The 26922-nt window shown below is 33.0% G+C and overlaps 1 long non-coding RNA gene across 1 annotated transcript; it reads left to right on the plus strand.

The window, feature by feature from the left end:
- The first annotated feature begins 471 nt into the window (after positions 1–471).
- LOC126952377 (uncharacterized) lies at positions 472–26569 on the plus strand. Its single transcript, XR_007724871.1, has 3 exons — positions 472–600; positions 713–953; positions 26397–26569. It is a non-coding gene; the product is annotated as an uncharacterized LOC126952377 (long non-coding RNA).
- The last annotated feature ends 353 nt before the right edge of the window (positions 26570–26922 follow it).

Raw genomic sequence — 26922 nt, forward strand, 5'->3', positions numbered from 1 at the left:
TTTAATTTTATAATTTTTGATTGATGTTCATAGTGTACATGACAATGTAGTAAGTAGCATTTATGTCTGGAATTGGGCATGCTTATTTTCTGCTATGCTATTAGTGATGAGGTAGGGAGGATTAAGTCAATCTAGTTAAAAGTCAGTCTGGGTTTGCAATTAGCTGTTTCCATGTCTGCCTTCAGTATACTGCTATCTTCAAATTCCTCCAGCATTACCTTGTGCTTGGATTCTGGATAACTTTCCTGAGCATTTTTCTCAATGTTCCTCCTCAACCACAACTCCAAGTTTGCCTTTGTATCTAGACCTAAGAGAGGATCTAGTTTCAGGTTCCTTTTTTTCCCCCAAAGTAGAAATTCCTTGTTACTTGGTGCTTGGTAGCCTGGGCGACAGAGGCAAGGGGATTCTGTTTTCCTTGTTTAGTCACTATCTTAGGCTCTGTGTCATGGTTTCCGAGGCAGAGTTTCCAAGTGACCCAGCTCCTCTCAATTACTCCAAGTGACCCAGCAGTAGGGGAGCTCAATTTCCTGGGTCTAGGATGGTTTTCTGCAACTCTCTGAGGAGTAGAGAACATTTACTTTTACCCTCCCACCAATCATTGTGAGTCTTCATCAACTCTCTGGTTGATGGTGCTTGTTGCCTTTCTTCAGAGGCAGAAGGTTTTGTTCCTTATGGGAGAAGTAACTGGGTGCCGTTTCATTCTCTCCTATAGCAGCTTCACCATCTTCCAGGACTCAACAACAAGTGTTCTCCTCTCTTTGATGCTGCTCCTTCTCATGGGCACACAGTAGGTTGTTGGAGAAAAACCTACAATGGACTATCAACTTTCCTTGGGTCTATAGCTCGGTGGTGTTCCATACAATTGCTTTATCTGACTCTCAGTCCTTAAGCAATTGGATACAATTTTTAGCTGAATTATTTCTACCCACATATATTGAGACCTTCTTCCATAGGTGAGTATTCTGTTTCTCCCTGGAGGTACATATCTTTCCTTAGATGTGGGTGGCTACCCTATTACATCAGCTTTCTGATAAGTTGAGAGAAGTTATCGTTCTGTAGATTGTACAGCTTTTTATTTTGGTTTGTGTGGGAGTATAATCTAGTACACTATTATATAATATAGCATACTATATAAGACATATATATATGTAGTGTATAATATATAATAATATATGTAATAATATATGTAAATATACAATATACTATACTGCAGTCTATTCTGGTGGTGCATTTATTGTATTTTTTTGTGATCTGTTGATGTGCTCTTTTAACATGTGTATTTCTTTATTGTCTCAGTGTTGTAGTTTTTTCTTCTATGGCTTGCATGTGTTCCTTAGCTTTGCTCACTGATCCCTTTTATCTCTTGTTATTTCTGTTTCATTTTTACTTTATTTAGGTGTTTTACAGATGAATTTGCTGACTCTCACTTGTAGGAAAATCTAATTGCTCTTTTCTCATATATTTTCTTATAATATCCGTGTATGAATGCCACACAACCCTTTTCATTTATTTTAGAAAAAATGATCTATAGAAATTAGTAGGCAATTCCAATGTTGGAAGAGGCAGATTAGCTTTGTTGATTTTTTAGTTCAAGTGCTCTCCTCTTAGTTGCTATAGAGATAAACCATTGTTTTTAAAGATGTGAAACCTCTGTGCATAATTGTGTATTTCATGTTTCAGACCTTTACACATTTCAGAGCCTTCTCAATCAGCCTTGTGTGCTTATTCTTTCACTGGTCACTGTTACCAAGTAGAGTGACTCCTGTCTTCCAGAGTGATCCATTTGCTTCAGTAGCAGTGTTTTTGTTCGCCCTTTGAGATCTGTCACCTGTGAGATGCTGAACGTTTTATTACTTTTCTTCTTGTGTCTCTAAGTATTTTACCTTTTTTCAATCTCAGCCCAACTCATAGCAGTTCTAAATAAAGTGGAGCACTCTTATTTTAGAGTGTACATTTTCTGGGAACTTATGACATCTTCCTCTACTAGACCCTTCCTCTTCTTCAAATTCTTCTCTGACTCAATATCATGGCTTTGGTTTATTGCTTTATGAGTTCTTACCCAGCCCTGATGGTCTTAATAGCTTTATACAGCATTTTCATATAGTTCAAATTTTTTGTTTTTTTCTGTTCCCTAATTTGCCAATCAAGTATTTTGTAGTTTATTATTGCATTGTTTTCCCTCATTATCATACATGGTTTCCTGGTGAAAAGGCAGAAAAATTCTTAAATAACTTATAAGTTGATCTTACTGGAAGCTGGTAATATTTTTTAAATTGTTTTGATCATTACATAATTAAGAATGCAGTTGCATATGATGATTGATGGTTCAGTGATTCTCAAAACGGTTATTAGCAAGCACAATTTTAGTTAATATTCTTTTCTGGATCTTTTGGTATAAAATATACTGATTACTAAACAGACTGCATTTACAAAGTAATCATTCATTGTCAAACACATATTTATAAATTTTCAGTTAAAGTTCCTAATTAGCATGAACATCATGAGTTACTCTCATTGAATTGATACGGAAATAGACAAAAGAAAGAAATAAAGAATTTTAATTAGTCTATGCAACCTTAATATTGATAAATTTGCATTCTCTGTTGCGGGAAGTCAGGGATTCCAAATGGAGGGACCACCTGGAGCCGTAGCAGAGGAACATACATTGTGAAGATTTCATTTTAATATGGACATTTACCAGTTCCCAAATAATACTTTCATAATTTCTTACATCATCTTTAATCTCTTAATCCTATTATCTTTGTAAGCTGGGGATGTACGTCACCTCAGGACCACTGTGATAAGTGTGTTAACTGTACAAATTGATTGTAAAACATGTGTGTTTGAACAATATGAAATCAGTGCACCCTGAAAAAGAACAGAATAACAGCGATTTTTAGGGAAGACAACCATAAGGTCTGACTGCCTGCAGGGTTGGGCAAAAAGAGCCATATTTTTCTTCTTGCAGAGAGCCTATAAATGGATGTGCAAGTAGGGAAGATATTGCTAAATTCTTTTCCTAGTAAGGAATAAATTATATTAACACCCTGGGAAAGGAATGCATTCCTGGGGGGAGGTCTATAAACAGCCGCTCTGGGAGTGTCTGTCTTATGCAGTGGAGATATGGACTGAGATACGCCCTGGTCTCCTGCAATACCCTCAGGCTTACTAGGGTGGGGAAAGACTCTGCCCTGGTAAATTTGTGGTCAGACCAGATCTCTGCTCTTGAAACCTGTTTTCTGTTGTTTAAGATGTTTATCAAGACAATATGTGCACCACTGAACATCGACCCTTATCAGTAGTTCTACTTTTGCCCTTTGCCTTGTGATCTTTGTTGGACCCTTGTTAGTAGTTCTGCTTTTTGTCCTTTGAAGCATGTGATCTTTGTATCTACTGCCTGTGCTTACACCCCTCCCCTTTTCAAACCCGTAATAAAAACTTGCTGGTTTTGAGGCTTGGGTGGGCATCACAGTCCTACCAATATGTGATGTCACCCCTGGTGGTCCAGCTGTAAAATTCCTCTCTTTATACCAAATATCTTTATTTCTCAGCTGGCTGACTCTTAGGGAAAATAGAAAGAACCTATGCCAAAATATTTGGGGTGGGTTCCCCTAATATTCTCCTCTTGGTTTTTTAAAATAACACGAAAAAATTTAAGACATCAATTATAATCAATATGGATAAATTCTGAAGGAATCAGAATCTATGTTGGGAATCATGGAGAAATAACATTTAAATTTTCTGGTTTTTTGAACTTTAATTGCTTTGTAGTTTTTTTAAAATCCAATTTGATTAAAATAAAACTGCATAAATTTATACATGGTGATATTGCAATTAGGGAATTAAAATGACAAATATAAATGTTTAAATATCTTACTGATTAAATAAGAAACTTCTGACAAGAAAAGCAGTTACCACATTGACCAAGTTCATCATCTAGATTTCCGTATCACCAGAAATGTCCAGGCTTTTGGAAGCTGATAGTTTGTTTTCCCTTTGACAAAATTTCTCCAAAATAAGTAGTAGCTATGAGTAAATAAATAAGTTTTGTGTTTATAATTTATATAACATAATTAAAATCTTAATGTATGAAAATACTAATGTACAAACAATGTAGTAAGTATGATATAGTCCCTATCCATACTAATAAAACATTACCGATACAATTGAAAACACTTAAGCACTTTACCAACAATAAATCTTTCTGTTTGTTCTGGGTTAAACAGTACCTTAAATTTAGACTTTATTATTTTCACATATTTCTGTCTATACTTACTATGTATGTGGGTTTCTTTGATGAATATATAGTATTATTTTTAATGTTTCAATTACATGCAAATAAACTGTGCGTATTCTTTTGAATCTAGATTTTTTTATTATACTAGGATTATGAGATCGATTTTTGTTGAAAAAAATGTAGTGTTGCACTAGTTCATTACTTTTTAATGCAACATACTATTTTAATATATGAATACAACACAATATAGTCCTACACTCAGTTCATGATCAATATTTGTGTAGTTTGCAGTTGTTATTACAGTCAATATTATTATGAATGTTCTTTTTTAAAAAATTCTTTACCTATTTTAGATAGTAGCTATTGTCTATTTTATGTGTTGCAAACATTTTCTGGTTCCTGTCTTAGTTTTGCATTTTCTTGAGGAGTGCATTTCTTGGTGAATGTATATTATTAGTTTTGATGTGGTGAAAATAATCATTCTTATTTGTTATGTTTTGCACTTTTATTTACTTGTTGAAGGAAATTTTCCCTATTCTGAAGATGTGTAGGTGTAATTCTGTATTTTTCATTAAAAGTTAATTTTGTGCTTATGTTGGTAATGTGCACAGAATTGATTTTTATATCTTGAATATGTCAATATATTTTTATTTCTTTCCATATTGATACAAATCATCCCAATATAATTTGTTGAATAGTCCATCCTCTCCCCACTGATCTGCAATACTACTATTTTGTCGTATATAGAGTTTCCATCCATGCATGAGCCTGTTCCTGGGCGTTTAAATCTTAAACCTAAAATAATCAATTCAAAAGTGTTTGGATTTTGTATGTGAACAATAGGCAATCATATTGACTACTCCTAATGGTATTTTCTTTTTTCCTCTGTAATACCAATACTTTTCATTTCATTCTTTTGTTTCTCTGTAGTTGCTAATACTGCCAACATTTTGTTAAACATGAGCAGGAATTCAATTTGGTAGTAATATATTTTTTAACACCTGATTTTTTCCAGAAATTATTGTTTTAAATATTTATATCTATGTGAAAATAAAATTTGTGTGTAATATTATTTTTAACTGCCATTGTCCAATTATGGTACTAAAACTAGTCGTGATTTTTAAAGTTATTTAGAAAGTATTCTTTTTCCCCTGTTTTCCTGGGTAATTTTTGTAATATTGATATTTTGTTTCTCATGGGATTTGAGTAGAACCTGTAAAACCATCTAAATTCGGTGTTGGTTTGCATTTTCAATGAGTGAGCTTTTGGATAATACATTTCTTTAATGATTATAGGAATAGTCAGTGTTATTTTTCTAATATATCAGTTTCATTGTTATCTTTTTCAGAAATATGTCTGTATTGATCAAATTTCAAATTTATCACAAATATTTTGATGTTATTTACTTGTGCTTAAAAAATAACTCATGTTATTGATTACTTCTGTCAACTTAAATTTTAAAGACATTACTTTTGTCTTTTTAAAAAAGTAATCATGCTAGATACTGCGTATTTACTAAATTTTGTTATGTTGTTCTTTTAAAAATATTTTGGGTTGGATGTTTAGCTCATGTATTATTTCTTTATTTTCTAATATAAACATTTAGGAAAACAGCTATTTATCTATGTTACATATATATGTATAATTTTAAGGATTTTTTAAGTGCTGCTAAAATTTTCTTTTAACCAACCTTGAATTTAATATCATTTTTATCACTATTGCTTTCTCTCTCTATTTTTAAAATTTCTATTAATGTTACATCTCAATCTACGAGCTATTTAGCATTCTAAAAAGTATTTCCCATATATGGAAGTTTTCCTTAATTCAGTATTAAATTTGCTATGTTGAGAAAATGTGTTTTGTTCCTTTTACATTTATAGTCATTAATACTATTTTTAAAAATAACTTCTATAATTTTATGTGTGGAGTTTTTGCTACTTTTCCGGTGTTTCTTTTTGTTTTTTTTCTGCCTTAATTTTATTTTATTCTTCATTTTATTTTGTTTTCTCTCCTAATCTTTGACAATTACATTGCTAATTCAATTTCGTCAGTGTTTGTTCTTAAGTTTTTGTTATGTGTATGTAAAATCAAACATTAATCATTGTATCTTTCTCCTCCCAAGCAATCAAAACACTTAGACCACTGTAACTCTATGCTCATCTATCTCACAAGTTTTCTGACATTTCAGGCCAATATGTCTTTTAATTCCAGAATTCAGATATTATGATTGCTATAAAGTCAATTATTTTTATTCTAAAACCTATTTGCTAATTTGTTTCTTTTCATTTTTTATCCCATTTCAGATCATTATTCTAATATCATTTTCCTTCTTTTTGAAGCATATCTCTTAAGTTTCCTGAACGTCCATCTGTTAGGAGTAAACCCGAAGTTTTAATTCAAAAATTTATTTATTTTTACTTGGTTTTAAATGATTATTTAGTATTGTATACAATTTTATGTTTATAGTTATTTTCTTTAAGTAATTGGGACGTGTTATTTCTTATCTTCTGGCTTCTTCGCTTCTGCTGGTAAATCTGCTGTTAGGCCAACTACCCTTTTTGTGGCTTATCACTTTCCTTCTCTCTGTGGCTCAATTTTTTTTCTACTCTTAAGATTTTCGACTTTGATGTCTTGCAGTTTCATTACACCATGGTTTAGTATAGAATTCTTTTTAAATTTATATTGCTTGGATTCTTTTTACGTCTCTTTTTCAAGTCCTGTTTCTGTCTCTCTAATATTCTTTCAATTCTAATTTTATGTTCAACTTAAAGACAGATTTTATTTCAATAGGGTTATGTATTGTAACATTTTCTAAGCAGTCATTTTTCAAATCAGTATGTTTATTAATTTTTATTGAATCTTATTACTTATTTATCTTGCTAATGTTCTCATGTATTTCTTTATATTTTAAAACCCAATTTAGTTTATAATCCAGATCTGTGGCTATTCATTGTTTCATCTGACCCTTATTCATGGTGAGTTTTTATGTATTTATAATTTAAAAAACTTTGAATACATCTTCCAGATTACCCAGGCTTGTAGTACATTTGAAGAATGTGTACATCAACTTTCTTGAGGAAACTTTTCTCTAGAAAAGATTTGCTTTTGCTTCTACCATGTGCTTAAGATGCCAGGAATATGTGATCACTTTAAATGATTTTATTGAATTTTTGTGTAAATTTGAACCCCATGGCCCAGTGATGTGAGGTTTAGGGCTATAATTTCTCAAGAAAACATCATATTTCTTTTCTTCTCACTTGAATGTAATGCCTGTGGCTTGTAAGGTACACTGTAGAGTCCTTTTCCAGTGGGAAGACATTTGCTAACTTACTTTTTCACTGAAGAGTCCTGGCTTTGGTCAGCAGAACCTCTTTTATTTCACTGTTTGGAGTGAGCCCAGCATCTTGTCTCAGTGCTGTCAAGTATTCTGATCATGGTCCTCTCTTTAGCCAAAGGTCTTTAGATAACAAACGAGGGTGTCATTGACAGCTTGTCACTGTGGATATCAGTTTCCAGTGCTTTTGGTTTTAGCCCCTGGAATTTATTTTCTTTCTTGTGAGCACTGATATACATGAGTTTTATTGAATTATATACAAAATTTTCAGTAGGTTGGAGGGAAAAATGCCTGAATCTAAGGTTTGTTATGTTGTTGCGAGTGGAAGGCCATTCTGAAACTTTAGAATTATCAACACTATTTCAGGAATAAAACTGATAACATTTAAAAACCAGCACAGACCAATCAGAATGGAAGCAGGCCTTAAACAACTTGATGCCATAGAGTTTAATACCAGGTAAATATCCTCCCTACCTGTCCTTTAAGTCCTTTTTATAAGATTAAGTGAGTGATAGATGTAGTCACTTTACATCATCTTCATCAAAATGATACTAATGCTTTCAGTCTTAAAAACAGTTATAAATTTAATTTTCAGCTGCAAATTAAACATTCACTTCTTTATAAAGATTAAAATTATTTTTATTCACTTAAAACAAAGATTGGTTGTAAACTATTTCTCAAATGCTGTTTTTAATCCATGTAATTTGTTGAACAATTTCATTCTATACTCATAGGGGGCATGTCCTCATTCATAACATGAATCATTTATGGAGTTTTGTTTTGTGCCAGTAGTTATGCTACACAGTTTATATGTATTTTCTGTAACACTCACAAGAACCTTGGATGGTAAGTTCTTAACATCTCCACTTAGAAGTAAACTTGAGCCAAAAGACATTAAGGAACTGGCCTAATGAAACAGTTCATGAGTTCAAGCCCAGCTCTTCTAAGGTTGTATCAGGCAATGTCACTTATTGAAAATGACTGGAATCAAGAGACTGGACTTTCAATTCTACCACTGTTCATTTCTAGCAAAGTCACCATACTAAGAATACTCATTGCACAATATTGCTACTTATGGTTATTTCATATTTGTGACTTTTGTTAAGTAAGCTTTTTACAATAGAGTCTTCAGATTTAAAACAATTTGTTAAAGTGTTGAGACTAATATACATATTCATTTCTGCGTAAATACAAAACATGACAGACATGACCATAATACTGGATTAGACAGCACTCTAACATAGGGTTATCAAGGTTCCTATTTTAGTTTTAAGTGAACAAGGCAAAATATTATTCTAACGATATTTTAATTTTTCTCCAATGTCTGATTTCATGCAGTTTTTTTAGTCTCAATTTAAATAATTATTTTCAGAAGTGCCTAAGAAGTTTTAGAAATTGCTAAAGATAGTCACTTTACATGGAAAATCATTTGTTTTTCATTCCGTTACTAAGTTGAGTAGATACATTAATGGGGACTAATGGTAAACTTAAAAATCAAGCTTTACAATATATTTAAGACATTAAATAACAATTTCCAAATATACTCAAATATTTATACATTTTTGTAGTCCCATCATTTTAAAGTCATGTTTATTGGGATATACTTTAAACTCAATAAAGGTCAGCAATTTTGAGTGTGTCATGGAATCACTGACAAATATATGCAGTCATGGGACCATCCCCACAATGAAGAAATAGAACATTTCCATCATTATAAAAAGTTATCTTGTGCCTTTATGAAGTCAATTCCTTCTTACTACTAATAGTCACTGGCCAACACTGATGTTTTCTGCCCTTATAATTTTGCCTTTTCCAATGTCATATACATAAAGATCATATTTATGTTCATAACGTTGTCTTCTGTGTCCAGCATCTTTCATGTGATCTTGAGACTCATTCATATTGTTGCATATATCAATGGTTCAGCACTTTAAGTGTCTAGATAGTATTTTATTGTACAGATTTACTCAATTTGCTTATCTGTTCACCTATTGAACATTTGTGTTATTTCTAGATTTGGGACAGTGTTAACAAAGCTACTACAAATATTTGTGTGTAGATTATTTTGTAGGGAAATGTGTTTTTATTTCCCTTGGGAAATCCTATATCAAGGAATAAAACTGGTGGGTCATATGGTAAGTGTATGTTGATTTTCACAAAAATCTGCTAATCTGTTTTTTAAAAAAACAGCTGCACCATTTTGCATCCCCAATTCCTACACATCCCTGCCAACATGTGGTACTCGCAGAATTTTAATTTTAGCCTTTCTAGTGTCTGTGTAGTGGCATCTTCCTCTGATCCTAATGGCGTTTCACTTATAACTAAAGATGTTGAGCATATTTTAATGTGCAAATTCCCATTCATATATCTTCTTTGGTGAAGTAGCAATTCAAATATTTTGCCATTTTTTTATCAGATTGTTTGTCTTATTGTTGACTTATGAGTTTTTAAATGTAAAATAGATAAAACTTCTGTGCTAGGTATGTATTTTGAAAATATTTTTTCCCAGTCTCTGGTTTGTTTCATTTTCTTAACCGTTTTTAGATGAGTAGTATTTTTAAATTCTGAAGCCAGCCAACTTATGAATGACATAACAAACCTTTACTTACCATATTGTCACAAATATTTCTTCCCATGCTTACTTTTATACAATTTGTAGTTACATCTTGTAACTTCAAATATCTAACCCATTTTAAGATAATTTTAGTATGGTATGAGATAAAGGTCAGGATGTTTTGTTTTTGCATATAACCATCTAATTTTCCAACTAAACGCAAGTGTTTGCATATTGCAACATTTGTGGAAAAGGTTATCATTTTCCCTTTGAATTCAGTTGGCATGTTTATAAAAAATCAATTGACCCTGTATAGATGTGCCCGTTCCTGGTACTTCTATTCTATTCCATTGTTCCATATGTCTATTCTTAGTCAACACTCTTTTTAATACTGTAGCTTTCTAGTAATTCTCGAAATCATGTAATATAAGTCCTCAAACCTCATTCTTCTCTTTTTTTGAAACAGTCTTGCTCCGTTGCCCAGGCTGGAGTGCAATGGTGCAGTCTCGGCTCGTGGCAACCTCTGCCTCCCGGGTTCAAGTGATTCTTGTGCCTCAGATTCCCTAGTACCTGGGATTACAGGCGTGTGCCACCACGCCCAGCTAATTTTTGTATTATTATTAGAGACGGGGTTTCACCATGTTGGCCAGGCTGGTCTCAAACTCCTGACCTTAAGTGATCCACCAGACTCGGTTTCCAAAGTGTTGGGATTATAGGCATGAGCTACCATGCCCATCCTTCATTCTTCTTTTTCAAAATGCTTTTGACTGTATTAGTTCTTTAATCTTTCATATAAAATTTTGAAGTCACCTCATTTACTTTCTATTTTAAGAAAACATGCTGTGATTTTGATCAGTGTTATGTTAAATCTATTGATATATTTGAGGCGAGTTGACATCTTAACAATTTTGGTTCTTCTGGTCCCTGGAACACAGGATAGCTCATAATTTATCTACTACTTTAATTTCTCTCAGCAATATTGTATAAAGTTTAGAAGTCTTGTGCATATTTTGTTAAATATATTCCTAAATATTTCTGGGTTTGATGCTATTGTAATTGGTATGTTTTATATTTCTATTTTCAGAATTGCTTTACTAATATATAGGAATATAGTGAAGTTTTATTTATTAAATTTGTTTTTTGTGACCTTGGTAAACATACTTAAAAGTTTTAGCAGGTTGTTTCTAGAAACTCCTTTGGGAGTTCTTCATAAATTATCATGTTTCCTGAGAATATATAGATTTTTATTTTATTTCCAAACTGCATACCCATTATTTCTTATAATTTAATATTTCTTACTTTACAAAGCACTGGCTAAGTCTAGTACAATGTTAAATCGGTGTAATGAGGACAGCCATTCTTGCCTTGTTCACACTCTTAGGTGGAAAATATTCAGTCTTTTATCATGAAGTATAATGTTAGATATTGGTTCCTTATAGAAGACTTTCCTCAGGATGGAGAGGTTGTCTCCATTCCTAGTTTGCAAAAACTGGTGTTGAATTTTGCAAAATGCTTTTTCTGCCCCCATTAAGAAGATTTTTAAAAATTCTTGATTAACTTGTTGTATGTTATGGTTTATTATGCTAATTGACATTTGGATATTGAAATTAACTTTCATTCATGGCATATATCCAGTATGGGCATGGTATATTATCCTTTTTACATATGGCTTTTTATTTCCTAATATGATAATTCTTACGTGCATGAGACATATTAGTCAACACTTTTTTTGCAAACACATTTTTGCTTCAGTATTAGGGTAATTGAAGGACCCCTAAAATTTATAAGGAAGATTTTTTTCCTCCTTTTTTTAATTTTTGGAAGAGTTTATGTAGGGTTGGTATTATTCCTTTCTTAAATATTTGATAGAACTAATCAGTGAAGTAACCTTGGCCAAGATACTTGTCAGAGGATTTTAACTAAGAAATTAATTTCTTACAGGATATAAAGTTTTATATTCTTTTCTGAGTAAGGTTTGATGATTTGTGTTTTTCAAGTATTTGTTCATTTCATCAAAATTATTAAGTTTACTGGCAAAGAGTTCAACATAGCATTCCTTTATTCTTGTAATGTCTATAGCACATGTAGTCAGCTGCCTCCTTCATTCCTCTCACATTTACTGAGGAGATTGATGTTCTCATCTATAATTGTAGATTTTTCTGTTTCTCTTTTTAGTTCTATCAGTTTTTACTTTGTATATTTTGAATTTTGAATTTTTGCTGCATTCATATTTAGAATTGTTATGTCTTCTTGGGAAATTGATGTCTGGACATGTAAAATTTCCTTCTTCATCCCTGGTAATATTTCTCATTCTGATATTTAGCTTGTCTAATACTAATAGAGCCTCTGCAAATTTCTTTTGCTTAGGATTTGCACAATGTAACTTTTTCTGTCCTTTAACTTTTAACTCACGTATACCTTTCTATGTAAAGTATATTTCTTATAGAAAAATATAGTTGGATAGCTTCTATATCCAATATTACTATCTTGTCTTCTAGATTGGGCATTTAGACATTTTGTATTAATCTAATTCTTCATGATGGTTGAGAATTGGTCTTCCATCTTGCTATTCATTTTCTATTTTCTCTAAATGTAATTTATTCCTTTTGTCCTTTCTCCTGCCTCATTTTGAAATAATTAAATATATTTTATTATTCATTTTTATTTTATTGGCTTATTGTTAGAACTTTGTGATTTATTATTTTTCAATTGTTTACCTCTAGGGCTTATATATATATATATATTTATTTATTTATTTATTTATTTATTATTATTTTTTGAGATGGAGTCTCGCTCTGTAGCCCAGGCTGGAGTGCAGTGGCACCATCTCGGCTCACTGCAAGCTCCGCTCCTGCGTTCACTCCATTCTCCTGCCTCAGCCTCCCCAGTAGCTGGGACTACAGGCGCTGCCACCACGCCTGGCTAATTTTTTGTATTTTTAGTAGAGACGGGGTTTCACCGTGTTGGCCAGGGTGGTCTGGATCTCTTGACCTCGTGATCCGCCCCCCTGGGCCTCCCAAAGTACTAGGATTACAGGCGTGAACCACCGCACTCGGCCAGGCTTATATACATTTTTAAATGATCACAGTCACATATTTAAAAAAACCTCTTCACATAATTTCTAAGAAACTTCCCAATATATAATTTCATTTCCTCCCCACTTCTTTGTTTTTGTCATACATTTGAATTCTACATAGTGTAAATCCTGCAAAGCATTGTTATTAATCTTTAGACATTTAGTTTTCTTTAAGAGATATTGTGAATAAGAAAAAAAATCATATTTGCTCACATTTTTCTTATTTCTGCTTCTCTTTATTTCTTTCTATGTTTCCAAATTTCCATCTTATATTATCGTCTTATGAACTTCATTAAAATATTTTTTAGTTTAGATATGCTGGCCACAGTATCACTCATGATTTGATTTTCTGAAAGAAAACTCTGTGCTTTAACTTTTAGAAGATATTTTCACATGTTATATAAATTTAGATTTTCAGGTTTTTCATTTGGTACTTTAAACATGTGGCTCTATTCTCTCGTGATTTTCATAGGTTCTGATGACAACCTGATGTCTTCTCATCTTTGTCTCTTTTTTATTCTTCTTTGATCTGTGGATGCTTTCAAAATGTTTCTCTTCTTTGATTTCTAATAGTCTGATTATGATAAATTTAGAGTTTTTCTTTAATCCTGCTAGGGGTTACTTGAGATTTTTGGATCTGTGGTTGGTTTCCTTTCATTTCATTTGTCTATTTCTTGGTCACTATATCTTCAACGTTTCTTTTGTCCCACTTTCTCTTCTTTTGAAATTCCAATTACACGTATATAATACCTTTTGACAGGGCTCTTGGATTTTTGTTCCATTTTATTCCTTCTTTCTCTCTGAGTTTCAATTTGAAAAATTTCTATTGACCTGTCTTCAGCTTCCTCCATTTTCTTCCTCTAGGCAGATCAATTTTGTGTCTAGCTTTCTGGCATGTCTGTCAAAGGAATTCTTTATCTCTGACATTGTCTTTTCTTTCTTAGCATATTCAATGGACACATCTTAATCGCCTTTCTCTCAATGCTCAGAGTGCCTATTTGTTCCTAATTATTTCCCCACAGTAGACTGCTGTTGTGTGTTACTCAGTGCGAGGCTTCTGGGGCAAGTCTTTTGGGGGAAGGGTGGGGTACCATTTTCCGGTCCATCCTTAGTCATTGTCAGGCCTTGTGCGTCTGAACTTCAGAGGTGGGGATTTCTTGCCATCCTCCCTCCCTGACAAGGTGCCAGTCTCTGTGGCGTGTCAGTGGGGGTTCTTGAACACAAGTGTCTTTTTGTTCCTGTCTAGTGTCAGCTGAGCTCTCCTTTGTTTCAGAGCAGGGCTGTGTCCATGAGTGTGTTTTCCCCACACCTCTCATATTAGTAGATCAGTGTTACATTGTGAATGACAGATGGAGACGTGCAGGTTTTCCACCCTCCCCTGAAGCTCCTGGCCTTGGCCTAAGACTAGATGGCAGCAGCACTTCCTGGCTGTCCCCAAGCAGCACATGGCATTTGCTTCCTATGAGAGAAGAGTTCACGGTGTTGACAGTTCGGTGCCTGTCTCCTGCAGTAGCTGCTTACCATCTGTGTGTCTGGGATGTGTCTGGGATGGCTCTGGGCTTCAGTCTTCCCCATAAGCATCCAGTGGTAGCTGCAGGCACAAAGGAGCTGGCGAATGGTTGCTGATTCCTTCAGGAGCACACTCTTCCTTTAACCATTTGCTGAAGACATTTTTCTTGCCTGGTATCATGGTTGCTGCTACCACTTCCTCTCCTGCTCCAAAAGAGGAAACAATTCATGTGCCCCTGTACTCTCTGAGGCGCATGTCACATACTGGAATTCAGTTCACTTGATTGCTTTGGCTCTCTGATGGGCTGAAACAGTTATAATTTTATAGTTTTTCTGGCTGCTACTCATTGTTAGAGTGGGAGCAAAGTTCTACTGCAGTTTTCTACATCCAAAGTGAAAGTAAAACCATGCAGTCTCACTTTTAGAATGTATAAGCACAAGAATGCCTCAATAGCACTATTCTAAGGAAACTGATTTACATTAAAAGTGATGGCTTTGACTCAGTTCCACATTTTTTGTCTCTTCAGAATAAATCAGGCCAAAGAATTGTTCTCTGCGATGCACCTTAAGTTAAATTTCTTTTGAGTTGAATATGACCAACTTTTTAAAACTTCCTTTACTTTGATTCATTACATACGTGGAGTTTTTGATTTTTAAATCTGTTCTCTTAACTTCTCTACTAGTCTTCTTTCTTTTTGTCTAAATTTCAACTTTCAGCCACCCATTCACGTCAGTATATTACTATGTATTTTCTAATTGTATTGAATCAAATCCTGGTATCCTGTAGCATGTACAAATTATTGTAGGTGAATGCCACAGCTACTCATGGAAACAAACTCAAAGTAAATATAAAGAGACATAATGTATTATGTTCCACTTAAATCTCCTGATTGATTTTGAAAATGTTGTGGGCATGAGATCCAATGATGATTTTCATTGTTAGTGCCATATGTTAAAAATGGTATAGAAATATTCATTTTGGAAAAAGTACACAAAAACTGATTGGCTGGGCTCAGTGGTACACACATATAGTCCCAGCTACTTACGAGGCTGAGAAATTGGGAGGCTGAGATGGGAGGACTGCTTGAGCCCGGGATTTAAGGCCAGCCTGGGCAACATAGTGAGAACCTGTTTCTAAAATACAAAAGAAAACATTGATATTTCTATACTATAAATTACCATTTGGTAGCTAAAACAAGATTAAAAAATAAAAGTTACTGTGTAACATCAAAGGGAGAAATGGAGTGAACTAATGTTGTTAGATTCAAAGGCAATATATACACTCTCTCACATGCAATGCAAAAGATGCGTGGAGTTTGTGAGGAAATGCATAATAATTAATACCACATATTTTCAAAATTTACCACTGGGTTTGCAATTTCTTGATAACAAGAAGCATTGGAATCTGCAACTTGCAGGGCAATTTTTTTGTGTTTTTCTTAATTTCGAAAAGCAGGTGAGAATTTTTAAAAATAAAGTGACATCTTGTCATTATTACTCTAACTTTGTGTGTATTTAGTATTTAGTCATGCCTAAATTGATGTCAGCCAAAGGTTATTTGTAAAAACACTATTCTTGACTGTTTTTTTCATTTTGTTCCATTAGCATACCATTAGAAACATAATTTATAAATGCATTCACTGGTACTTTTAAATAATACATGAAGATCCAACAACAGTACTTAAATTTTTAAGAGTTGAGCTGAATTTTAAGTGCTTTTCTTTTTTTTTTAAAAAAAACTTCTGATATAGTAAATTTTTCTTGTTTTTTAGGTGTTTATAAACTTGATTACAAAAATAAAGCACGGAATATTAGGAACTATCTTGGAAGTTTTATAAAAGCAATCATTTATTTTATTTTTTAAATTTTTATTTACTTTCATTTTTTCCGGGAGTGTGGATTTGAAAACAATAAGGATATTTTTATTAACACTATTTTTTAAAATAATGAGCACTCACAGAGAAAATTATTGTGAATATTAATTTAATTTTCTTATATATTTGCGTGGAAGCATTCTATTTTGGAAAATTTCCTTATTGTTTTAGATGACAAAGTAAATTTTTGTGAGATATATGAATTAAAGCAATTTAGACAATTCAACATTTTGTGAGATTTAATTAAACATAAAGATCTCTGAATTATATCTCATTTGGGCCATGATGATTTATAAAACCTTAATACCATATTTGGTAAATCATGTGAACTTGAATTATTTGTGACACAACTCTTTGGATAAAGACTTGAATCATAAAGTTAACAAAAGCACGTAAACTGACACTATTGAAAGAGATGCTTTTTTTGGCTCATAATCTCAACTCTATTTTATTTACATGTACATAAAGTGACTATCACTGTTTCCTCTACAATCAATGTATTCTCTACCCTGAATGAGAGTTTGTATGCAAGCAAGAATGTACTAAAAAAATCCTGCTTTTGAGCACTGAAGACATTTTTCTGACCTTTCTTTCTATGTTAAAGGGGATATCATTTTGAAGCAGTTTGGTTTTCTGTTTGAATTTGTTTTATTATCATTAGCCGGGCTTTACTCCTTAAAATTTACAACATGGCAATCCTTTCCATATCAGCTATTAATTAAGCAAATTTTCTTTCCTTGTTTTAAAAGTTCATATTGAAATACATTTAACAAAAATTTGCCAAAATAGTACAGTGACTTCTCATATACTATTAGCAATGTATTCCATTTTCCGTTGCTCTGTATCCTTTCCAGTGAATTGGTTTGGCAGCTTCTTTTGTTTTAATTTGTTTTGCTTTTTGTTTTTAAATTAAACATTCTAATCAATGCTTAGTGATATTTTATTTTGACTTTGAATTGCATATCCTTAGTGACTAATGATGTGGGACATCTTTTTATATTATTGGTTACAATTAATATACTTTATTTGGTTAAGTATTTTTTAATTGGGTTGTTTGGTCTTCTCTTGTTGAGTTTTGAGAGTTCAGTACAGATTTTAGATATAAATTCTAGATTAGAGATGTGATTTTCAAATGTTTTCTTAGTCTGTGGCTAGTTTACTCATGCTATTATGCCTCTTTTGCAAAACTAACACTTTAAATTTTGTTAAGAAACAGCTAATAAGTTTTTTAAAAAGTTATGCCAAGCACTTATGCAGTCATATTTGAAACCCCTTTCCCTTGCCCAAGGTTATCTAATATTTCTGCTGTATTTTTTTTCTAAAAATTTTGTAGTTTTATGTTTTACATTTAGGCTTATAATTCATTTAAACAATTGCCTTGATATGAGGCAAAAATTAAGAGGCTTTGTTTGTTTGCTTGCTTTCTGTTTTTTGGACTTCTGAAATTCTAATTTTCCAGCATTACTTTTTGAAAGAGTTATTACTTCTCCATGGAACTGTCTTTGGACATTGTAAAAATCAATTGAGTATTTCTGTATCTTTTTTTGTGGACTCTCCGTTCTGTCTAAATTTACAGAGATCTTAGAATTTGCTTGTTGATATATTCAACTCAGGCTGCTGAGGATTTCCTGATATTGCATTGAAGCTGATCAATCTATGTCTCAATTGACAATGAAGAAAATTTACTCTTTCAATACATGGACACTTAGTATCTAGCTCCGTTTATTTAGTTAAAAAATTTTTTTTCTGCAGTTTCCGATTTTACAGTATAAATACTGCTGATATTTTTTACCTCAAATATTTATTTTATTTTTAAAGTTCTTTTAAATAGTTGTTTGAAATTCAAATTTCTATTATTCATTACTAGTCTCTAGCAATTTCTTTTTGTATACTGACCATGCCTCCTAAATCCTTGAAAAACTTCAGCTTCTTTTGTAGCTATTACATTGAATTTGAAATAGGCAGTTATAATCTAGAAACAGAAATAGTTTTATTTTCCCCTTTCTAATTGATATGCCTTTTATTTATTTGTTTCTTTTTTTTTTTTTACTTGCCTTAGGGCACTGACCCTGATTTGCAGTCTGTTGAATAGGAGTGGTGAGATTAGTAGCCTTGTGTTGTCTTAGGAAACAATCTTTCACCTGAGTGTGATGTCAACTATAGTTTTTGGAGATGCCTGTCAGATTAAGCAAGTCTCCTTTTAATTTTTGTTTGCTGAGATTTTGTTTTTTAAATATTAAAGGAGAATAAATTTTGTCAAATGCTTTTCATATCTAAATTGAGATGATCATTTGTTTTCCCTTTATGCTGTATTCTCTTACCATGGTGAATTTCATTGATTGGTTTTTTTAAAATATGAGTTAAGCCTTGCACACCTGGGATAAATGCAGTTGGTTATGGTTAATATTCTTATATATTGCTGAATTCAATTGCTAATATTTTGTTGAATTTTTGCATATCTACATTTATGAGTGTTATTGGTTTGCAGTGATCTTTCCTTATAATGTCTTTGCTTTTAGTTTTGCTATGATCTAAAAAATCACTTGGGAAGTATTCTCTCCCTTCTTACACACTGATAGAAATTGTGTAAATTTGGATTTAAAATATTTGAGAGAATTAAACAGTGAAACAATCTGGGCCTAGGGCTTTCTTTATTGGAATGTTCTAAGGTATAATTTGTAATTCCTTAGAATATTTAGGACTGTCAGAGTAATGTATTTCTTTTTGAGTGAGTTTTGGTCATTTGCCTTCGCCCTGTTAAAATTTTTTTTATTATTCTTTTGATATCTATGGTGTCTGTAGTTATGTTTCCACTTTTGTTTTTGTTAATGGTAATTTGTATCTACCTTTATTTCATAGTCAATCTGGCTAGTTTTCCCAATTTGTACATAATTTCAAATTCAGCTTTTGCTTTCATTCTTTTTTATTGTGTTTCTGTTTTCCTTTTATTAATTTCCAGTTACCTTTAGACTTTCCTTTTTTCCACTTGCTTTGGATTTGATTTGACTTTTTGTTTCTAGGGTCATATAGTAGAAGCAAAGATTACTTATTGGAGGCCTTTGTTTCTAACGTAAGCAATTAATGCTACACATTTCTCTTTAAGGACTGCTTTAGCTGTGTATCACACATTTCAGTGTGTTGCGTTCAGTGTGTTAAGTTCAAAATATTTCAAAATTTTGTTGTATACTTCCTTTTTAATTTAAATTTCACTTAGAAGTATTCGAGTATGTTTTACTTTAATTACCAGCTATTTGGGGATTTTTTTTGCTATCTCTTGTTATTAATTTTTTTGTTTAATTCTCTAATGATCCAAGAAGACACTTTGCATTGTTTCTAGACTTTTAAATTTTCTGTGGCTTGTTTTATGGCACTGCACAGAGTGCAGACCCAAAACCCAACACACCCAAAAGCTGCTAACCATGATCAGACATAATGCTCAACACCAAGATTATGTAAATCAATTTCCTCCTTCATTAATGTTTTCTTTAAACTACCCAATTCACAACTGTTGCTGGAAAGCCTGAGGGAAAACACCCATGGACCTTAATACAGCCATAGTCCCGTAGGTCCTCTCTCTCTCTGACTCTCTCTCATTTTCTCTCTCCTCACTCACTGGCTGAGCTCTCTGCCAGCCTCAGCCTTTCTATTGGCCTCCTGTCAGTACTCCTACCTCTCTGAGACCCATGAGTAATAAATTTTGTCTGCTTCATGCATTTTGATTTTACTTTCTCATTGTGTCTCATGTGACACATACTCTGAACCTAAACCTCTCATCAGAGCTCTCTTAGAGAGTGCCTGTCTTGGCTTATGGTTGTCTTCAAGAGAATGCTTCATATATCCTCAGAAAGTATGCGCATCATTCATTTTGAGGTAGTGAGTTCTATAAGTATCATAGTTAATTTTGTTGACAGTATTTTTTTTTTCTTTTCTATAATACTTACTGAGTTTTTATTTGTTCTATTAATTATTGAGAGATGAGTATTCAAATCTCTAACTATAATTGAAGGCTTGCCTATTTCTTTTATTTTCTTTTTCTTTTTTGAGACAGAATCTCACTCTGTCATCCAGGCTGGAGTGCAGTAGTGCAATCCAGCTGACTGCAGCCTTGACCGCCGGCCTCAGCAATCCTCCCACCTCAGTCTCCCAGGTAGCTGGGACTACAGGTACATGCCACCATGCGTGGCTAATCTTTTTGATTTTTTGTGGAAACAGAGTTTTATCATGCTGCTCTGGCTAGTCACCAGCTCCTAGGCCCAAGCCATCTGCTGACCTTAGCCTCCTGAAGTGCTGGGATTACGGGAGTGAGCTATTGCACCCGGCCTTGCCTATTTCTTTAATCAATTTTTTCATGAATCATGAAACTTTGTTTTTAGGTGCATACACATTCAGGATTATAATAAAGTCTACATTTTTAAAATCACGCAATGGTAATTTTTTTCCTGATGATATTTCTTGTTCTGATGTCAACTTAAAGCTACATTTATTAGGTTAGTATTTGCATGGTACGCCTTTTCCCAGACTTTTAATTTTAGCTTATGTCTTTATATTTAAAGTAAGTTTCTTTTAGACACATGAGTGTTGCTTTTTAATCCAATTTGACAATCATTATCTATTAGTTGTGTTTAAATTATTCACAAATGAATATTTATATATTTCTATTAAGATATATTACCTTACTATGTTCCTTGTTTTGTTTTTATATTTCTGTCTTATTTTGATTCAATTGATCATCTTTTATAATTACTGTTTTCTTCTGTATTAACTTATTTTGTATATCTTTTTGTAAAATGTTTCTCATGATTGCCTTGAGGTTGATAATACATATTTTTAACTAATTAAATTATACCTTCAAATCATATTTTACTATTTTATATTTAGTGTGTGGACCTTGCCTCATTGTATAGTTTTCTCTCATCTTTTGTGTTATGATTGTCTTATATTTTAGTTTTAAATCTGCTTTAAATACACAATACATAATGATAGCTATGTATTTAGTTTGGATAGCGAAATACCTTTTAGAACAAATGAAAGTAGGAAAAACATTAAAATAATAAAATAACAAAAAATTAACCTCTGTTTATTACATTTTCATGACTTTTTATTACTTTGCATAAATCCAAAGTTCACTCTGGTATTATAGCGTTTCTTGAAAACATTCTTTTAATATATTAGCAGTGTACATCGGCGGGAAATTCATTATCTCGATTTCTGAATTCTGAGAAAGTCTTCATTTTCCTTTATTGTTGAGGAACATTTTTGCTGAGTATAGAATTATATGTTGACTTGTTTTTCTTTTACTACTTGCAAATTATCACTCAATTACTTTCTGGATTTCATGGTTTCAATTTTTTTTTTTTTTTTTTTTTTTTTTTTTTGAGACGGAGTCTCGCGCTGTCGCCCAGGCTGGAGTGCAGTGGCCAGATCTCAGCTCACTGCAAGCTCCGCCTCCCGGGTTCACGCCATTCTCCCGCCTCAGCCTCCGAGTAGCTGGGACTACAGGTGCCGCCACCTCGCCCGGCTAGTTTTTTGTATTTTTAGTAGAGACGGGATTTCACCGTGTTAGACAGGGTGGTCTCGATCTCCTGACCTCGTGATCCGCCCGCCTTGGCCTCCCAAAGTGCTGGAATTACAGGCGTGAGCTACTGCGCCCGGCCTTCATGGTTTCTTTTAAGGAGTATGCTATGATTTGTTTGTTCCTCTTTATATAATATGTCTCTTTTGTCATTTTTGCCTTCAGAAATTTTTCTTTGTGCTTTATTTTCAGAAACAAAATATTCACAAAATATAATATTTCTGAATGTATCGTACCTAGGTGGGATATTATTTTGTTCATTTATTTGTTCGTTTTTTTTTTATTTGGTGTTTATCTTATTTTGTGTTCTCTGGTATTCATGGTTCTATAGATTGATGCCTGCCATTAATCTAGGTGCTTTCAGATAGATAGATAGATAGATAGATAGATAGATAGATAGATAGATAGATTTGTATTGAGATATATTAGTTTGCTTACTGTTTTCTATTTTCTATGTACTTTGTTTTATTTTTATATTTCTGTCTTTTTCAATTATTTATAATTACGTTTTTCTTCTATAAGAACTTAATTTTTATACCTTATTAAAATATATTTCCTGGTTTCCTTGAGGTGGTTAACATAGTTTTTTAACTAATAAAATTCTATCTTCAAATTATATTTTACTACTTCATATATAGTGTGTAGACTGTCTATCCATCCATCTATCGATCATCTATCTGTTCTATTTTAAGATTTCAGTTAACCATTTATTGAGTCATTCCATATTGTCTCGCAATTTTTATATGCTATGTACTTTTTTCTATCCTTTCTAACCTTTAAAATTGAGTTTGGGTAATTGTATTGATCTATTTCAAGTTCACTGGCTATTTTTTCTCATTTTTACTGATGTCATAAATTTATTTAACATAGTTGTTGCCTTAGCATCCATTTTGAGGCCTGATGTATGTTACTTGAAACGCAGTCATACCCCATCACCTTTGGCCTAGTTTAAACTTCCCTCCCTTTGTTTACTTGTTCCTTATCTCACCGACACAAAACCCAACACACCCCTAAGCTGCTGACCATGATCAAACATAATGCTCAACACCAGGGTTATGTAAATTAGTTTCCTCCTTCATTAATGTTTTCTTTAAACTACCCAATTCACAACTCTTGCTGGAAAGCCTAAGAGAAAACACCCATGGACCTTAATACAGCCACAGTCCCATAGGTCCTCTCTCTCTCTGACTCTCTCTCATTTTCTCTCTCCTCACTCACTGGCTGAGCTGTCTGCCAGCCTCAGTCTTTCTATTGGCCTCCTGTCAGTACTCCTACCTCTCTGAGACCCATGAGTAATAAATTTTGTCTGCTTCATGCATTTTGATTTTACTTTCTCATTGTGTCTCACGTGACACATACTCTGAACCTAAATCTCTCATCAGAGCTCTCAGAGAGTGCCTGTCTTGGCTCATGGTTGTCTTCAAGAGAGAGACCTCAAGACAAAATACTGCTACAGTTCCTAAGACACTATAAAAATTATAGCATTACAGTCTACTTATGATCTTATCAAAGATATTCTTCCTTTATGTTACTGTTTTTCTCTCCAACATTTCCATTCAGTTTCTTTTAATAATATTCATATCTCTGCTGAAATTTTTCATCTGATCTTGCATTTTATTCACCTTTTCCACTAGAGACTGTAAGACATTAATTATGGTTATTTTAAAGTACCTATCAAATAGTTCCAACATGATTGTATTATTTGAGGCTGGCTTTGTTGATTGCTTTGTCTTTTGGACTTTTTTGTTCATTTGTTTGCCTTTTAACATTTTAATGACTCATTTTATTGTTACTGCTTTTAGAAGGTGAACATTCCTGTGTAGAAACAGATAAATATACTTTGTATTTAAAAACGGGTGCTCTTTTTCTTCTTTTTCAGTGTGTGGAATTTGGATTAATATAATTGGACATTTGGTGGAGTTTGAGAATTTTTATTGTTTTGTTTACTCTCAGTACATCACAGGTATCTAAATTAAATAGCTATCATTTAAACTAAATGCAGGAGCCTGGGAGTACTCTTGGCTTGCCTCTCTTGGCGTGGGTACATTACAAGATGAACTTGGGTAAGAGTGATCAGGATCCCTGTAGTTGTAGCATTTGATGGCCAAGGGAGGGCTTCCATTCCGTAAGTAGAAACTGTGTGAAAGAAAAGACTAAACTTTCCCAGAACTTAGACTCAACAACAGGATGTGGGGACAGGATAAGAGATGCTACTGTCCTGCTCTTCCTAGGAAGAAAACCCTTCATGTGAGTACTGGGAGGGCAGGCAACCCTGTATCTTTGGGTCTAACATTCTGGAGTGGAGTCTCTGCCTTGTGGGGCTGGGAGTGAGGAGCAATGAAGCTGTCTTTGTTCACATATCGCAGTCTCTTATCTTTTTTTACCAAAATCTCACAAACATTCTTGAGTAGATATTTGCCCTTAGGACCACTTCTAGAGGCATTAAGTGGTTGTGTGCGTGTGTGTGTGTGCATGTGTTGTACGCTTTTTACCAGCTTCACTAGGGAGTTAGTCATTGTGGCTCCTTAATGCTGTTATACCAGGAGTTGATACCCCCAGACTTTCTTCTTGGGCTGGTCATAATTTCTGATATGAGTCTTTTGACTTACTGTCAGAAAATTAGTGTTCTGGCTCTTAACATTCTGGGATCTGAGAGGAAGAAGACCAAAAGGATTGTTGTCATCATTTAAAATGATCGGCATTCCAAATGTGAACATTCATGAGCTGTCCTTCTTGCAGTGTGACACTTCTGTCTCCAGCCGTCCCAGAGACACTCTGTTTTGCTGTCACCCATACGCGGTGGTTTCTTAGTTGTGTGGGATTTGGAAAAGGTTTTGAACAAGTTCTTAAGAGCATTTCCAAAAAATTCAACTTTTATCTCTGAAATTCACTTTTAACTCCCAAGGCACTTGAGCCCACTAATTTGTGTGTTTTTATGGGGTGGGGCATATTCATTTACAGTGTAAGTTAGATGACTTTTTAGCTTTTCCCAAGGCCAGTTTTTATTTTCCTTCCTGGCTCTGCCATTTCAGTTGCAACTTATAAACTTGTGTTCCAGGTTTCAAAACTAGGTTCTTTCTGTTTTTATAGATTGATGGTTTAAAATATATATTTCTTGTTATTTTAGAGGTTTTGAGAAATATATAAATATATGTTTTAAGCCCATAATCTTTAATATAAAATCTACAATTTATTTAGCTGCTGTCACTGTGCTTATTTTTAAATTTAACCAAATAAAATAAACAAATATAAAACAGACATAAAGTTGTTTAAAATATTATTAAAACTATATAAAAATATGATTTACTTTTCTCTTCAAACTGCATTATTTTCTTAATGGACATCTGTATTTTGTTTATATAAATTAAACACTTTCTGTTTAATTAACATGGAAAACAAATTAAAGGGCTAATTTTTTAAAATATTAAAAATATTTAAAATTTGAAAATGCTTAAAATTTATTTCAATTTATTTGCTCCTTTTTAGTAATTTAACTCTAATTATTGGAAACTAGGACTGCTATACTCTGCTGTGAATTCTGTTGTTTTAATTATCATATCACATAAATAATTTTGCTGTGTAAATTTTGGGCAACTCACTTTGTGAGCTGTATCATATTTAAATACTTATGAGAAATTGATCAAAGCCTGGATTTTTACAACTGTATATAAATGATTATATCCTGGGAAATTAAATAAAAGTAAAGTATTCCCCAAATATCTGACAATAATTGAATTAAATACACCAAACCTTAAATCCAGTCTTTAAAATAGATGAACCTCTTTCTCATGGCAAAAGAGAGGGAAACAATGGACCACCCACCCTCCTTCTTCTCAAAAGGAATGCAGGCACTAATGAGAAAATTCAATGGCACACACTTTATCAATAGTTTCAACATCTAATTTTTTTCTGTATTTCTTTTTGGCAAGGGACAATTACCAGAAAATAATAGTTTTCGGACATTTTCAGAGCCTTTAGTTAATTAACTTAGACTTCTCCATTTGGAATTCAATTGTAGTCATTACAAGTGGTGCCCACAACTCATCAAAAACAGATCGATTAAAAGATGAGCTATCTGCTGTAATATAAAAATGGCCTGCACATTGCATATCTAGTAATTTTTCCATTCCTTTGAATTACCAATATCACTGGAAGATCTTCTTATAGGACACTGAAAATGGTCTTTCCATGTCTTCTAATATCATCACAAGAGTTTTCATTTTCTTCTTTGCAATTGTAGAGTTACTTTGCGGAAGACTCATCATCTTCAGTTGAAATACCATACTCAAAGAAGACTTCCCACAAGATCATGAACACACATCTAAAAAAGAATGGCAACACTCAGACCATGCGTTTCAAGGTCCACGCCAGCACAGATTAATGAATGCTAGAATTATATAATAAAAGGGAGAGACAGATCCTCAAAGATATCCCGATTTTCGTCTTTTATTTGATAAGAAAGGAATCGAAAGCCCAGGTAGTTAAGTGCACTTTCTGATGTCACTCAGCCTGTCTGTAAAAAGGTGTTCCAAATTATTACCTGGTCTGTGTCGTCTCAACATACAGCTTTTCAAAAGCCATATTTTGTGACTCTCAACAGATTAGAAATCATTGGTATGACTTGCAAAAAGAGGACCAGGTCAAAATATTCTAAAAATGCTCTAATTAATAAAGTTAATTAAGTGTAATGCTCTGGACCTTCAGAGTTTTAAAGCTAGAAAACTGAAAATTTCTTGAGCAGTTTCTGCCTTCGGGTTCATAGGTTG

Source organism: Macaca thibetana, chromosome 4, assembly GCF_024542745.1.
Source record: "Macaca thibetana thibetana isolate TM-01 chromosome 4, ASM2454274v1, whole genome shotgun sequence".
In the NCBI taxonomy this organism is placed as follows: Eukaryota; Metazoa; Chordata; class Mammalia; order Primates; family Cercopithecidae; genus Macaca; species Macaca thibetana.